At 42.0% G+C, this 16,343-nt stretch overlaps 1 protein-coding gene across 3 annotated transcripts in view; it reads right to left on the reverse strand.

Annotated features, from left to right (window-relative positions):
- Window positions 1-16,343, reverse strand: part of rgs7a (regulator of G protein signaling 7a) — a 61,631-nt gene that overhangs the window by 26,670 nt on the left and 18,618 nt on the right. The gene's annotated exons all lie outside the window — the stretch shown is intronic.

The following is a 16,343-nucleotide window of genomic DNA, read 5'->3' on the forward strand; positions in this document are numbered from 1 at the left end:
AGCTGTAGAGTTTCTGTCAAGGTTGATTCATTCTAACCACAGCCGGTTTATGATAGCATTATTACTGAGAGATTACTCTGAAAAGAGGCAGTCATGTGCATCAGGTTTAATTAATTAAAGGGTGTGTGGGGGGGTTTTTTTTGGTCACAGCGTCTGAACGGTTGGGCAACGGTCTCATTATCCTCATTAAAGCTCCTATATGCAGACAGCTGAGCATGCTGCGTCCTTACCTGGGGGTGATTGAGCCTGCAACTCCTCAAATCAATCAGGTGTTTTCTTCAAAGAACCCTTAAAATCAATTCTAAACCTCACAGTGAGGAGAAGCAGTAATAGGTGGAAATGGGTTTTCTGACACTGACTGTGAGTTGCCGATCACCTGGTCCAAGTCATAAACTTTCAATCACTGAACATCCAATACACATGCTGTTTCCACTTGTGGTGATCGATTTGGATTTTAAATCTGAACCTGATCAAAAGGAGCCTTTAATTTCGACACTCAAACGCAGTATTGACGACTTCGGCGAGGAGATATCGTAAGACTCTCCGCCACACTGACGATTTGAACAGAAAGTCATTCGATAAAATCCCCTGCCGAGCATCTCTGTTGTGTTTTGGTGTTGATTTATCAGTGCTTCTCTCCTTTGATTTTCTGTCTGTGCCGGAGTTTGGACCACACTCACGGGGGCCTTCATGGTGCATTCAGGTACTTCAACTCTGAAATCTAACGTGTCTTTGTGGAGGACATGTGCGCTGGCTGGGACGTCAAGTGCACCTCATAAAATATGTAAATGACCGTTATCAGAGCATAAAAGTTTAAGCCTAACAATAGCATACAGTCAGCGCTGAAAATAAACTTTTAATAAAATCTTTAGCATGACATTCAGGTTATTTTTTTATATCTATCTCTCTAGCTTGTCTTTCAACCTTGAACTCTCGAGCTACACAGGCATATGTTGAGCACTGTTTGTTGTGTATTGGTGTTTAAAATGGTCTTTTGGGTTTAAAATGTTTCTTTCATATCTGCTCACACCTGACAATTCAGTGAGAAGTGAACTGTGGCTACTGCTGTTCTTCTCACAGTTCGGACTTAATCATCCCCCTATATTTTCTTTCCTCTCCTTCTTCGTAGGACAAATTTACAATTTCTCAGCTCAATTCATCCGGGTAAAGGAAGCGCAGCCAATTCTATTTCATACGAATTCAGATTTTGTGTGAGTGAAACTATTCAATTCTGTGGCCACACTGACGAGAGCGAACAATTGGGATTATTTTTCATAAAAAGCTATGTTTGATACGTAAATGTGACTACTTGGGTTGAGCAGTACTGTAGCCTCGTGTTCGAATGAAAGCTTGTGGCTCGTAAAAAAACCCCCAGAGCTAAAATCATCCCAGTCAGCGATCGGAGCGTAATTGACAATGATGGAGCACAGGCAAATATTGTAGCTGCTGGGGGACAGTGGAAGCGCCAGCAAGATGGAGAGAGGGAAAAAAAATGAAAAAAGACCTCGAATTTTCTAACAAAAATACTCATTTTCAGATAATATACCAGTCTGTCCTTTTAATCTCTGTCTCCCACATGCATGGCACAGGTCGACAGAACTGCCTCTACAAATTGTTACCTTGGCCGTTCACCCATGCTCACCCACTATACAATTAGAGTTGTGAAAAAAGTGTCAATTTCTCACACAAGTGTCGAGACCTTACTGGAAAACGGCTTCTGGCTGTCCATTATTTCTACTTTTCTGCTTCAATGTTGTTGTTTTATTGGTGTTCCTTTTATTTTTTAATCTACACATGACTGATGTCTGGATTGTGTCAGCCTCGACCGATGTCAAATGTTACATAACTCCTACACATTATATCTTTAATGGCTTCAGCTTTTTTGCCTTAACTGTTTGCATGAAAAACATGAGCGGGCATCCAGTCACGCTGTCATTGTAATTCTGTAATAGCAAGCTATTACAATAATTGCTAGACTGATGGACGTAGCGACACACACACTACATGAGCTTGCTGATGTGGGTAGATCTGTAGGCACAAAGTCATTTAAAAGATAGGTGTTTTGTGAAGTGACACATTTACATTTATTGGATTTCGTTGGTTATGACTCACATATGATAATTTCCCTTAAAATATGATTATTTTAAGCCTCCAGTGCAATAGTTTAACATTTCCCATCTGGCAACGATAAATGACATACCAAGGTCTGTTCAAAGGGGCACTTTTACTACTTTGTTAATAGCCATTCTGGGACATGTTGGCCGTCACTGACTGAATTAATCAGGGACAACTCTGGTTGAGGGACAGCGGGTGCATCTCAAAGAGAGACTGACGATATCTGATCAGCATAATAGAAGCTGTTGGACCTCAGAAAATGTTGACATCTAACGGTTTAAGCATCAGAGGATGTGATTTTTCCTTTGGTGTCCCTCTCGAGTTAAAGTTAGAAGAGATGGTGGGATTCTAAAGATGAAGATGTGTAATTTTGTGCTAGAGTCAAACCAAAAAACATACTGTATTAATATACATGCATATAATTCACCCAAGTCATCCAAAGCTGGAACACATGAACACATAAATTGCACGTTTTCACACTTTTGTGATTCTTAAACATGTCTCTCTAAACGAATCTTAACTCACAGGCGTTAAATGAGTGTGCCTTGTAACGCCAACCTCCTCCTTGTCTCCATGTCTCAGTGTTTTTCTCTGCGAGTTAGCTGGCACCGTGAGACACAGAGCAAACAAGGACAACAGCAACAGTGATCAATACTTCACACACTCTCTCCTATCTCTGCAAGCCCTCACCGCCTACACATGGTAAAATGCCACCAGCGTGAATATTTGAATATTCAGGATCCAAAGCTCTTGAAGTCGGGATGCTCACTGGCTTCACGTTGCGAAGGAAGAGAGGAAAGTCATTTCCCACAAGAGAGCGAGAGTCTCTCTCCTTCTCTCTCTCTCTCCTTCTCTTTCCCCCACCCATCCACCCACCCAGAGCTGTCTGACTGCGTCTCTGCAGCCTCTTAACAGATAACAGTGAGTGTTTTGGCTGCACACTGTGAATCATTGAATAATGATGGCACAGGACTCTGTACATATGAAGTGACTAACAAAAGCTCCGGATATAAGCACACACTGAGCTTCAGCACACAGCTCCGAGCACTTCAAAGACTATAGGGCACTTAGGGTGCAATCAGAATGTTCTGAAGCACCATTTGGAGCAAAAAATATTTTCAAACTGGGTTTGTAAATCAATGCCGGCCTCTTAAGATTTCCTTTTTAGCCATTGTTAAGAGCACCACGAGTCCTTTATCTGATGTGCTGTTTCTAAGAAAAGAGAGGTGAGGAAAGCATCGTTTATAATGGAGGTTCGATGCTGAACAAATCAGGAGGGTGGGATGTTTTTAGAAGGAAATTTAGGAGCAATTCGATTGCGAGCCCTAAAATAGCTCATTTTGGAGGTGACCTCAACTAGAAACCTCGGAGAGAAAGAGAGGAGACAACAAAAAAGAAGCTCTTGTTAATTCCATGGGCAGGATGTACAGGGATCTTTTCTCAGCCTGTTTCTCACAGCTGTCAACTATGTAAAACAGGGAAAAGATTATTCGGCCTAGATATCGCAGAGAACTGTTTTGGGGAGTTTTTATTTATTCATAGTTTGAATTGTGTGACAAAAGGCATCTTAGTGTCCTTACTGAGGTAGGCGACACGGCTCAGAATTGCTGTTAACTACTGTGACCTTGACATTTAAAGTGAGCTATGACATGCATGCCAATAAGCGTTCATTTATTGATTTTGCTGCTTAACCAACAGGTAGCATGAAATAGCTTCCTGTCTTGACAACAATGCAGAAATCTATAGAGCTGACCTAGATTTGACTGACAGAAGAAAAACAGCAGTACTTGATGAGCGAGTGGATCATCACTGCCTTCTAAAAACAACTTCTAAAAGAAACTAGGATTGGGCTGATTTTAAAATTTTTAACCCAGTTTAGCCCATGAATGAGAGTTGAGCAGCACTACAGTCCATCAGGGCAACTGCAACACATTGTGTTTACACTTAACTTGGCGTCTTGTAAAGTTTAACATCAAAATGAGAATAAGTGAACCTGGAGAAAAGATGACACAGGGACTATTTAATGTTTAACAATAAAAGCCCTGTCAAAAAATGAAGGTTTTCTGTCCACTGAAATGCTAGAGGGCTTTTATGTTGAAATGGACACAGTAAGCATTATATTTATCGTTAGCCTTCAGCGCTAATAACCTGCAGCATAACCTGCACCAACTGGTAACTGACAAGTTTCCTCTCCACTTCAGTCTGAGAAGTAAAAGACATTAGCACTGCACCACGTACGGGCCTGAGTTAATCTGCTATCCCCCGGCTCCTGCACAAAATCTAACCAGCAGAAGCTCGTATAGCAGAGCGAACCGGCAAAACCAGAAACCCAACCCTACAAGAAACCTACTTTTTTTTTTCGTTCTCAGTACACTTCATCAAATGCAGCCTGTCCCGTCATTCAATTGAAAACTCATCTAGAATTCATTCCAGTTTCTTTCTGTCTGTGCAGACGTATAAAACGTCACTGACTGCTGCTGAGGAAATTAAAAGCTCTCCTTTTCCTCTTCCCCTCCTCCCTCCTGTATATAGGTCTTATTGCCTGCACTGTGACGGGTTAGTGTTGCTGCATTGGATGCACGGGGAGATTGAAATTACCCTGACAGTGTTATCTGAGGACAAGTGTGTCTACATGAAGAGAACAGATACACCTCCCAACGAATACGCACTCATGCTTCACAGAGGAAAACTTGCATCCACACACAAGGCAAGACACTAAAGATATTCCCATTTTTGCATGACAAACAGAACAGGCAGTGGTTATCAGTCACTTTGCAAGCAGAGCATATGCACAGACAGAGTTCACACACACGCACACACACACACACACACACACACAAAGAGGATGATATTGCGAAAGCTTATGAACCCAGAAGGTGGGGCATTATTATATTCTAAAAGGCACAACGTCAAAATAGGTGACTCGCAGCTCAAGTCTGGCTGCCTAAGGCGCCGCGAGAGCAGCCCGAATAGAACCTGCGGCTATACAGCATGACAGCTCGACTAGATAAAACAGTCTTTGCAGTTGCTTGATCTCATTTCCTCCTGAACTGCAGTCCTCGGCTCCTCGAATGAGGCAGAACCATGCTATATCTGTGGTGAGATATACTGTTTCACATTTTGTTGCCCTCAAAAACCAGCAGCAGTTTGCGAAACGATTACAAGCGTACACATCAGATTCAAGGTCAGTAACTTAAAAAAAGGATCAATATTATGACAAAACCACTTAGACGTCTACACTGCAGCTGCATTACAGCATAGTGAAGAGCTTTTGTTAACACAAATGAATCACACATCTCTCCGAGACAGGCTGCTGTATTTGCATATGGACCACATCCAAAAACAGAATGTTCTTCATGCCTTCATACTTTGGGGAATATTGTAGGACAATACAGAGAAAGCATACTGTTAATAATTTCTCCAACAATTTCACTTCCAGCCTGATGGTTATATAATATGAGCGATGAGCTATGAGCCACCGCTGGCTGTATAATCCTTCGCTGTCCCACCTCAAAGTCATCATCAACCCACTCTTGCGACCCCTTCAGGTTGCCTACAGAGTCTACAGGTCTGTAGAAGCAGTAAACACGGCCCTCCACTCCATAAAACCAGCAATTGGACTCCTGGGAAGCCCATGCCAGGTTTTATAGGCCAGTGCTCTGTTTTTAATTCCATTATCCCAACTCAACTACGGAACAAGTTCTCCCAGGACGGCTGGGTAGGTTTCAAATTCTGCCTGTCCTGTCTGGTGTACGAGCTTCAATTTGATTCACCAGTTTGATTTTTGTGTAAACCGTTACAACTAGCAGCGAGTGGCTGGTTAGCAGGAGTCCCAGGATAGCCCATTAGCTCAGCTCCACAGGCGCTTCAGTGCTTATGTCTTGTTATCTTGTACAAGCTCAGATTTATATTGTGAAATATAATGTGAATTCTCATCACTCATCTCATCTCTCATGCAAATCACGCTACTTGAACTGCTCCTTCTGTGATCTTTTCTCCAATTTCACTCAGCTGAAGTCGTCTTTTTTTTTCTTCATTATTTTGATATATAAGATGAGTCACAGTTGACATGATGGACTGTAGTGCTGCTGTCTGTCATGGGCTCTGATCGTGTTCGTCTTTGGAGAGGCTGAGTCACCTGCAACAGCTTATGGTGAAATTCAATCCAAATGGTCTGATCAGACTCATAGAAAACCTGTTTGAAAATAATAATAAAATAATAATAATAAAATAATTTAAATAGGTCCAACCCAATCTCCCAGTGACTGTCCCTGATTCCTCCTCCTCCACAGGTTTCATATCAGACTGAAAAAACTGGGGAAACATGTCTCTGACTGCCAGACCATCAGTAATGTATCCCTCCCTAAGGCTACAGCCTCTGCCTTCTGATCCTTTCCCTCTACACCAACAGCTGCACTTCCCATCATAAGTCTGTGTCTTATGGTTTGCAGATTGGGCTCATCTCTGGTGGAGATGACGCCACCTAGTCTGAAGATGGTTGTGGACTTCAGGAATGCCCGTGACTCCCTGTCTGCTTCAGGACACCATCGTCACCCAAGACTTTTAAGTGGGAGCTGAACAGCAGCCCTCACTAAAAAAGCACAACTGAAAATGTACTTCCTGTGGCAGCTGAGGAAGTTCAACTTGCCAAAGACTATGATGGTGCACTTCTACACCGCCATAACTGAGTCCATCCTCACCTCCTCCATCACCATCTGGTACGATGCCGCCACTGCCAAGGACAAGGGCAGACTGCAGCGTATCTTTCGCTGATCGGCTGTGATCTGTCATCCCTCCGGGACCTGTACTCCTCCAGGAGCCTGAGGCGTGCAGGAAAGATTGTGGCCAAGCTCGGACACAAAGTTTTTTTGAGAGGCTGCAGTCCATCAGGACCACAGATTCAAACCACACCTTACCATCTGCTGCTGGCCTCGCCAATAACACTGACTCACATACCCCCTCCACCCTCTGGACGTTAAATTAAAGTCCACACTATGGTGTGTGTTACACACCTTTTGGACACTTTTTTCCATCCTGTAAATATTCTTTTTATTGATAACATGAATATTTCCACATTCCTGCATGAAACTGTACAACTCTTTCATAAAATAGCAGTCGTACTGAACATGTTTTCCAACATACAGTCTTCTTGACTCACAGTACTTGCTCTCATCTTTCTTTATTTTCTCAGACTGTGTTTATTGTGCTGATAAAATACCAAGGCTGATTTTTTTTTTTTTGTACGTGGTATCGGTCTCCTGAATAGACAAGGCTCCCTGCCTGTCTCACCCTTACCTTCTGTATACAATGGTGACTTATTCAAGCGACGCTGTTCCTCTCCAGTGGTGACCTAGATTTAGGCGATGAGGAGAAAGTCTCAGCACTTGATGAACTCAAACACCTTTTTCAAACAGCCTTAATTAGATTATCACTTCTTATATAAGCTCTAACTCTCTGAGGACAGACCAGTGTTTATCTCCAACTGCAGGATTTTCTTTTTCTGCTCATCAAGAGACATCAAACAAACACAAACAAGTGAATGGTAAACGCACACTTTCCCTAGCCCCCACACTCAGGAATGTAGAGATCCACTGCATCGTCATTTTCTACACAAACGCATGGGAGTAATGCTGACCTGAGGCATTTATAGTGTAATGGCCTTTGTAAGACAAGAGCACTTTGCACAGTGTGAGCATAATGGAGCTTTTATATTCACCACCAACCCTTTGTTTAATCAATCAATTAAAGTACAACAGTAGCAGGAACTTGTCTTGCAATGCAAATCCTTCAAACAATTGAACACAAAGCGAAAACCTTCACATCCATCTCAATTATAAACGTGAAATGAGTCTAAATGTATTCAGAGAAAGTAGAGGACTAATTAATATCATTACAGTGTTGTAGATATGATGAATGCCTCGCCTGCACATATAAGTATTGCTGCAGGCAGGGTGTCAGACAAATCAATCAGTAATATCACTGGAGTAGAACATTTTAATAACTCCATAATTTTACTTCACTACAAAATGATATTGAGTTCTTTACACAAGTGAGAACAAATCTATACGATAACTGAGTAGCAAAATGCACAGACTGAAGTGTCTTACGACCCTTTATTTAGAGCAGCTGTTATGAATTGTCCCTTTTTGTCGATTCTGGCGCCCCCTGTGGACAAGAGGGGTGTGAGCACCGACGCCTGCTGTGGTAAAGACTTAACGGCAAGAAACACTGAGGACAACAACACCAGAGAGAGACAATGAGTGTTGATGGGGAGGAAATTGTGAATACACTGTTGTGTTAACGTAGTTATAACCTGTGTTCCTTGATGAAGTGGTTGAAATAAAGAGGCTTGATTGACCTTTTTTGACCTGGCCTTTAAAAACTAGAAATAATTATCGATATCAGTTGATTTGAAATTTGACCAATGTGATTATTTTAAACATATCGCCCAGGCTTAGCATAGTGATGATGTGATTTATTTATTATAAGTGTAACTAATGATGGTGACAAAAGAAAATGTTGTTAGGATTCAGACAACTAGGTTACACGTAATCCTACAGTTAATAGATCCAGTCACAGCAATTCTGTTTAGCTTAAGCTACATATATTAACATTAATGTTACTGTATTTTTGAATGATAATAATCCAACTGTCAAATAGCATTCAGAGACTTGTGTCATAGCCATTTAAAAGTTCCTTGTCATATGTTTAAATATTGACGGCAGATCATGATAACATCCAACTACAACCAACCAGTTAGATATAAGTGCAAAGAAGTTTTATGTTAGACGCTCACTTCACAGTTACAGAGTCTGTACTGTACAAGAGATAACTGAAAAAATGGGGTCAAACTTATTGAACAAATGTATCAGCTCGACTGTCTACTGCTCATCGACACGAACACTGTTGCTGGCTAAAACAAAACGAAGTTAGCGAGACACTCCATCCTGCGCCTGTGCAGCGCTGCACCACTCAGGCATTCAAAATGAAATTACCCTGCAGATAGGTAGGGGGAAGTTATTGAGCTCATGCTGACAAGGTTGTTGAATAGATGCCATGAATCTTAAGTCTCCTGAGTTACCACAGCAACACAGCCTGTGACCACTATCACAAGGACATCTTTGGCAGCTCGCCCATCGCTCATTCATAAGAGTGAAAGAAAGAGCGTGGCTGTGGGGGTAGCACGGGGGCGAGGGCTGAGGGTGTGAAGGATACACAGAAAGATACTGTCGTGAGGAAACGCATTTCTGTTTCCGGTTCCGTTCACTCTTGTTTCCGGTTACGGATAATTTTAACTGTTTACTTGTGAGTAACTAAGCTGCGCATAACAGTTATACCTTGCTTGGTTTAATTTTTCATAATATTATTTTGTTCTGCAGCAAAGTCAAGCTTAATTATTATTATGTTAAGTCTTGATAAAATGAAGCTCACAGTCAGAGTGCTTGGCCTTCGAATGGCACCTTTTCTCAAGCTAATTTTTGTCAAGCTTTTTGTTCCTTTTTGTCCCTCCTGGCCGGTCTGATATTAGATTTTATTCCTCCGGTTCTCTGTCATTTAACTTTTTAAATATGTGCCTTATATTCTAACTACAAGAAAATGTAAAGGCTCACCGGATGTGGATATTCATTACCTTTGTTTGTTTACTGTAACCACTGGTCTGAGTAAAATGAAAATGCTGAGCACCCCTCCAAGGCAAATCTTATTGTTTCCAGCCATTAGACAAAGTTTGTCGTGCCGGATTCGTTCTTAAATAAAATCATCTTCTTCTAAGATAAACTGTGACCAGGCTTCACTTTATTCTCCTTATTGATTAATCTGACACTTATTTTCTCCATTTCTTAACCTTATTTGAAAGACCAAAACTTTACGCGCCTGTTCTACTTGAAATGGTTCAATAACAGCTTGGGATTTACTTTGGGATCGACTGGGACAGATGTGTGTTGGATGATGTTTGCATAAGCTTCCCAGAATAACAACAGGTTCATTTCTGATCGTGTACTTGGTCACTGACAGAGAAAGCAGCAAATCCTGACAAACATGAAACATTTGAAATGAATTGAACTGTTTAACAATTAACCGAACTGTGGGCAATAATTTTCTTGTCGGCGGACGAATCAGCAGCTTGTTTCATATAAACCCAGAGGGACTGGGGTGTGTTAAACATAAAGCATCGAGGCTCCTGCAGAAGGAAAGACTCTAATATGTAATGAAAGAAGAGCTAAGAGCCCTCTCTCTCTCTCTCTCTCTCTCTCTCTCTCTCTCTCGCCCTGGGCAACAGATGGTCATGCTCTGTTTGCTTTGCTCACCTTTAATCTTACATGACCTGCTCTGATTTATAATCCATCCGGTCTTAAATGAACTCCTCTTCTCCTCCACAGAGCCGCTTCCTTTAGACTTCCTTAAATCTTAGCAACTGTGTATTTTCATTGTCTCTCCCTCGCTTGCATGTATTCATCCGACCCTTCACTCCTCATATGCCGAGGCTCTCCGGTGGAGAACGGACAGCAGTCTGTCTCACAGCAGGCAAAGGATTATGGAACACGAGGAACAGATGCCCAGGTGACGACACTGCCTGGAGAGGAGGCAATTACTCCATCCGAAACTGAGGCTTTATTTTCTATATGCTGCGAGGCGCATTCTGCAAAACCAGTGATTAGCTGTTTAAAAACATCTGCAGTTTGGCGCTTGGTAAGCTTTGCTTTCTGTGGCATTCATCAATACACTTCTGTCACTGTGCACACAATCAAGCTCCATTGAGCCATCAGTCAAATGAGGCATCTGTTTCTTGGGGTGTCACTTCGCTGTTTCACACATCAGGATGTTCCCTCGCTCGCTCGGCACATTTGTTCCCCCACCATCGTACTTATTCGTATTACATGTCATTAGTAATAAAACTAATAAAATTAGTAATCACATTCATGTAGGTACAGTATAGAAACACCTGAGGAGGCAAAACGCTTCTGCCATTTGCAGCACGTGTCTTTGTCCTCCCAGCAAACTGCAAAGTTCTATGAATATTTTAGATGATAATTATTCCTCCTCAATGCCTCCTCTCGCTTCTCACACCTAATATCATTAATGTGTTTTATAATGTACCAGTTGGTGCTGCTTTGTCCATTATTTCCATAATGGAGGACTGTTATAAGAAAAACCTGATGCCACTGTGAAACACCCCTCCTCGCGGCTGCAGCAGCGGTGTATTTGTGAGCAATCTCTCACGCATGGTGAAGGACAGATGGCTTTCTTACTACAGACTTTGGTTTATTTGGATGATTACAAATGGATGTTGTCAACCATGATGTCTCCTCAGCTTTGAAAATGCTCCTCGAGGTGTGACTGAGAGCCTTTTCATGGCTTGATCTGATTTGCTAATGGATGAAAGTGAGAATGATGTTCGCAGGCAAACAAGAAGATCTTTGATTTCCTGCGTGGTGTTACTGATTTAAGGTTACCTGGGTGGCATGTTGTCGCGTTGTTTTCCTGCGTGCTTAAATATAACATCTTCTTTCTTTGTAATGTGGATAAAACATACTCGCTGCAAGCTGGATCGTGGATTGTTGCATGAGTGGACTTTTCTTATAAACGATAATGTTTGGTTTATACTCACTAAAAAGCACATGACTAACACATTTTCTTCCACACAAAACTTAAAGACATTTCTTAAGCATATGTTTTATATGTTGTTGGTAAATTGACTATTCTTATACTAGCTTTCCTTCATTCTACTGATACTGATTTAGTGGCACTTGCACAATGCTGTAATTCCTCCTGATTACCAGATAAACAACAGTATTTTGACTTGAAAACCTAAATCAAATGTTTTATGAGTGGTATGTTATTTTCCTACATTAGATCTTGACTGAAAGGTCATTTTATTGCACTATGAATTATAAAAGCTGACTTTACTTTAAAAAAGGCAGGAAACGATTCCCTCAGGATTACTTGTCTAAAATAGACAATTACATTTCAGTTGTACAAGCTAATAAGATTTAACAACTTTAAATGATCAGACAAATTCTCAATTTTTCTCAGTAAGATCTACTAAAGAACTAAGGCAAAACAACTGCATTTAACTGTGTGTTTCTGTTATTTTAGCTGCTAAAATATTACCTTTTTGTTTTTAATATTTTGGTGTTGCAGTCTTTATTTCTGTGCCTTTTGTTGCTGCATTGCAACGTATCTGCATTTTACTGCCCTGCGTCAATCGGTAACGAGTGTCAAACCAGATTCAGGAAGTGTGTGCTTAAACGAAATACACAAACCAGCCTCTGCTCAGGAAGAAAGATGGCTCCATCAGCCTACTAGAGGTCATAAACTCCACTGGGAATCTAAAACATAGCAACATAACGGCTTACGGACTTGTTGTGTGGTTGTCCACTTTCTCTGTGTTTTCTCTCAGTGACTGAATACAGCCTAAAGTGAGGAGTTTTTTTATCCTTAATATAAAAGTGACGTTGAGACCAAATGAATTTAAATGGATAGATTCAGTCTATTCAGTCTAGGTTGCATAAGATCTGGCTGATAAATAGGTGCCGCAAATGAGCATCAGATTTGTAAAGGTGTAAGTACGCTTCAGTCGAAGTGCTCCTTCCTCTTCCCCCACACGGTTCAGACGCCAAAATCGGTAGGGGGGTTGCGTCCGACGGGTTCCGTAACTTTTCTAATCCCCAAAAAGCACGCCCACGTCACACAGCGAATTTCCAGGTGTGCAGAGGTGAGGAGGTGGGCAGCGTTTGATCTTCTCTTTCAAGCCCTCGTCTTTCATTTCTCACACAATTGCCTCTGTCACTTTTTCCGAGTGCGACCGGAGCACAGCACCATCAATGCGTCCGAGGGAAGAACAGCTTGAAAACGCCTCGTGGTTATTCCAATTCGTAGGTTGTGTCGCGTCTTGGCCCCTTTGTGCGCCCTTGCCTGGCGGGTCTGGACGTTTGAACAAAGCTGTAAACGCCTGAGCACGCTGACAACTTCGGTCTCAAACCCATCACACTGTAACTCACTCAACCCACACTGTAATCCTGCAGCAGCAATTTTTTACATCTACATCTACATCTAGTAAGCTCAATTTTCTGCAAGACTTCACCAAAGACAGATATCTTCTAGAAATACCAGCCGTTATTTATGATCAGGTGTGTCGGGTGAAAAACTACAGCACAAACAAATATTCAAAACGTGGCACTGAAGACACAAAGTGAGCTCGAAGCTGCAGCTGCACGATGTTCTCCTCACCTCTAATTTATTCAGAAACTAATTTCAGTGGATAGCTGGTATATTTCCAGGTTGAAAATCAGAAGCAAAGACCAATTATAGTGCAGTGAATGGCGCTTTTGTCTAATCAGGTGTAGGAAATGTTCACATTTATTGCTGAGTGAAAGGGAGAACTGTCTGCGCAGCCCTTTTTTATGATGTCTGTCTCGAGCTAATTCATCGGAGCAAAGTGGGAATCTGAGTGATTTTGGCAGGCTAATCAGTCTTTTCACTTTCACGAAAAAAGTTATCATTCCAGGAAAACAGGAAATAATCCCTTTGATTTTTTTTTTAACATTTTTTGGCATAATCATCCGTCTCCCCTTCACACCTCCAACATCATTAAAATCCCTTTCATGATATACTGCTTTGTTGGTGGTGCATCAGCATCTCCATCAATTTCCCCCAGCTGGGACGTGTAATAATCAGAAGAAGTCGCCGGTTCCCGTGCATGACAGCAGAAGCAGCAGTGGCAGCATTGTCATCTGCTTCTGATGGACAGATGGTATTATCACTATTTCATTTAGAATGCTCTCCAGATGGTTGCCAGCACATACTTGCATCCGCGGCACCCTTCCTCCCTGGCACTTCCATCGACATCTACATCTTTTTTGGAACACGCGGCCCCTTCCTGCTCGCGTCCCCGGAGAGTCATCGTCCCTGGTGTGTGGCTGCAGAAGGATGTTCAATATCCCCCCCCACCCCCCGCCCCCGAGGGACAGCCCGCTACTAGAGAAAAAGAGACAAGCATTGAATCATGGATGAGAGGTAGTCATCCAGCAATGCCCGCTCCGTGGAAAGAAAAAAACACTGGCATTTATCCTCGTTTGACTTTGCTGCGGTTAATGCAGTTCCCCGTTCCAAATTTGCCAGCCGCTACGTTTTCCGCCGCCTCATGCTTTATGCATTCACCGCACATTTTAAAGTATTGCACGAACCCCCCCGGAGGAACTCTAACACAGTTGTACGCTCCGATGCAAATGAAGGTTTTATGTGATGACTTTTAAGTTTTTAATTTCTACCATCATTGTCGCCGACTCTTACAGATGTAACAAACCTTTTAAGCGGAACATCGGACCCTCAAGAAATTCTGTGGCGTACCGGAACTGTAGCTCTGAACAGGAGTTCTTGCTTTTTTTTACTTAAGAGAAATGTTAAAATCATGTGCCTGTTTCTCAATCCACTATGATCTTCAAGCACCAGGACTGTTCAATTTGTCATCAGAGTTGAAACCGACTGAAGTCCAGAAACATTTGAGCAAGCGTGGTACCTGGATGAACCTCAGTCAGCTTTCCTGGTTTTTCAAACCATCACCAAAGACATCTTTGTTTTTCAAATGCAATATTCATCATATAGGTACCACAGTCTTCACAGACAGATCCCAGTGTCACAACATAGGTTAGCAAATTTTAGCAGCACCATGTCAGCGCCGTGGTCAGTAGCCAGGAATAAATACAAAGGTTACTTTATTGATCCCCAGGAAGAGGTAACAGGGACGTACCTCGCAGTGTAGGAGCGATGCTGACTGATAATCTCTTCATCCACAGCCACTACTGATAAACAGGTCCAATGTCGCCATGTTTGTTAGTGTCAAGAGTGTCTGACCTAGTAACAGTAACCAGCCCAGGTGTGAATCTTTGGCAACCTCTGCGCCATTTACGTTATGTTGACAATTATGTATCGATTCTGAATTGTAGGAGACAGGAATCGAGACCCTTATAGATAAAAACTGAAAAGAGAGGGAGTATTGGATTTACATTCATAAGGTGGACAGACACATGAAAAAATAAAAGGTAATGTAGCTCTGTACCTACTGAATGTGTAAACTGATGTTGTGTTTACATGTTACAGTAGTTGTGCTGCCTCCAGGTGGCACAATAATCTATGAAAACCCCAAAAAACTATATTAATATATTAGTTTGTACATTTTATCGCCCCTATCCTCCGGTCATTCTCCTGTACATAATCACATGTATCTTGTTTTGTTATTGGTTTGTTTTTCTTAGTGTTGCCACAGTATGAGCAGCAGATGATTTAAAATGAGTGACGACTGTATGAGCAGCTGCAGTAAAAGAACTGAGAGTAATAGTAAAAAGTAGTAGCAGCACAAGCAGCTGCTAGACTAGTAATGGTGATTCTTTTTGCAGCCGCAGTCAGCAGTAACCACGGGGACAGTAAGTGGTGAAAACTGCTTGTAGTCTTGTTTGCCGACAAGTGACAAACGTAATAACTCTTTCCTTCTGATCCAGGTTGACCCACGGCAGCAAATCACACACCAATTTGTCCTGCATTTCTTCTGTTGTCAGTTTTGTCTTTATTGTTTGTTTGAATCTCACCGCTATTACGTATCAGTCTGCGGTTCATGTCGGAGCAGCACACCTGGGGCCTCGACCTCCGCTCTCCTGTCTCTACCTTCAGCTGACTCTGTTTTCTAGACACCGATTCTGTCTATTTCTGAACCTACTATGATCCCAGCTGGTGGGGGGATAGTGTTCCCAGGGCAAGGCCTCTCTCTCTCTCTCCCCCTCTCTTTCTCTCTCTGGCTCTCTCTCTCTCGCTCACTCTCATCTTCTTGGTGGGCGGGCAGTGGGCGCGATGACTAAGCCAAGGTTGGCCATGTGCTAGAACATAATCCACTGAAAGCCAATATCCCTCCTGCCCACCTACCGTGATTTCATCACTCAAACAGCACGCTATCATAAATTAGTAGATAAAGGAGGAAGAAAAGCTTCTTTACAATCTGGTGAACTGTGCAAAAGTTTTGTTCTTTTTAAATAAACACACATTATCTTGTCGCTAATGGTTGTGTATACAATCCTCATCTATAATTCAATAAATGCATAATAAGAGACGGTGATTGCAACACTTGTCCGGGATTTGCAACCTAATGGGAGTTGCACTTTGAGCATTTAATAACCAATGCTTTTATTTTTTTCTGTGGTTTTTGAAAAGTGCAGCCTGGCCGTGGGAATACGGTAATG

The sequence above is a fragment of the Acanthopagrus latus genome, chromosome 15, assembly GCF_904848185.1.
Source record: "Acanthopagrus latus isolate v.2019 chromosome 15, fAcaLat1.1, whole genome shotgun sequence".
Classification (NCBI taxonomy): domain Eukaryota; kingdom Metazoa; phylum Chordata; class Actinopteri; order Spariformes; family Sparidae; genus Acanthopagrus; species Acanthopagrus latus.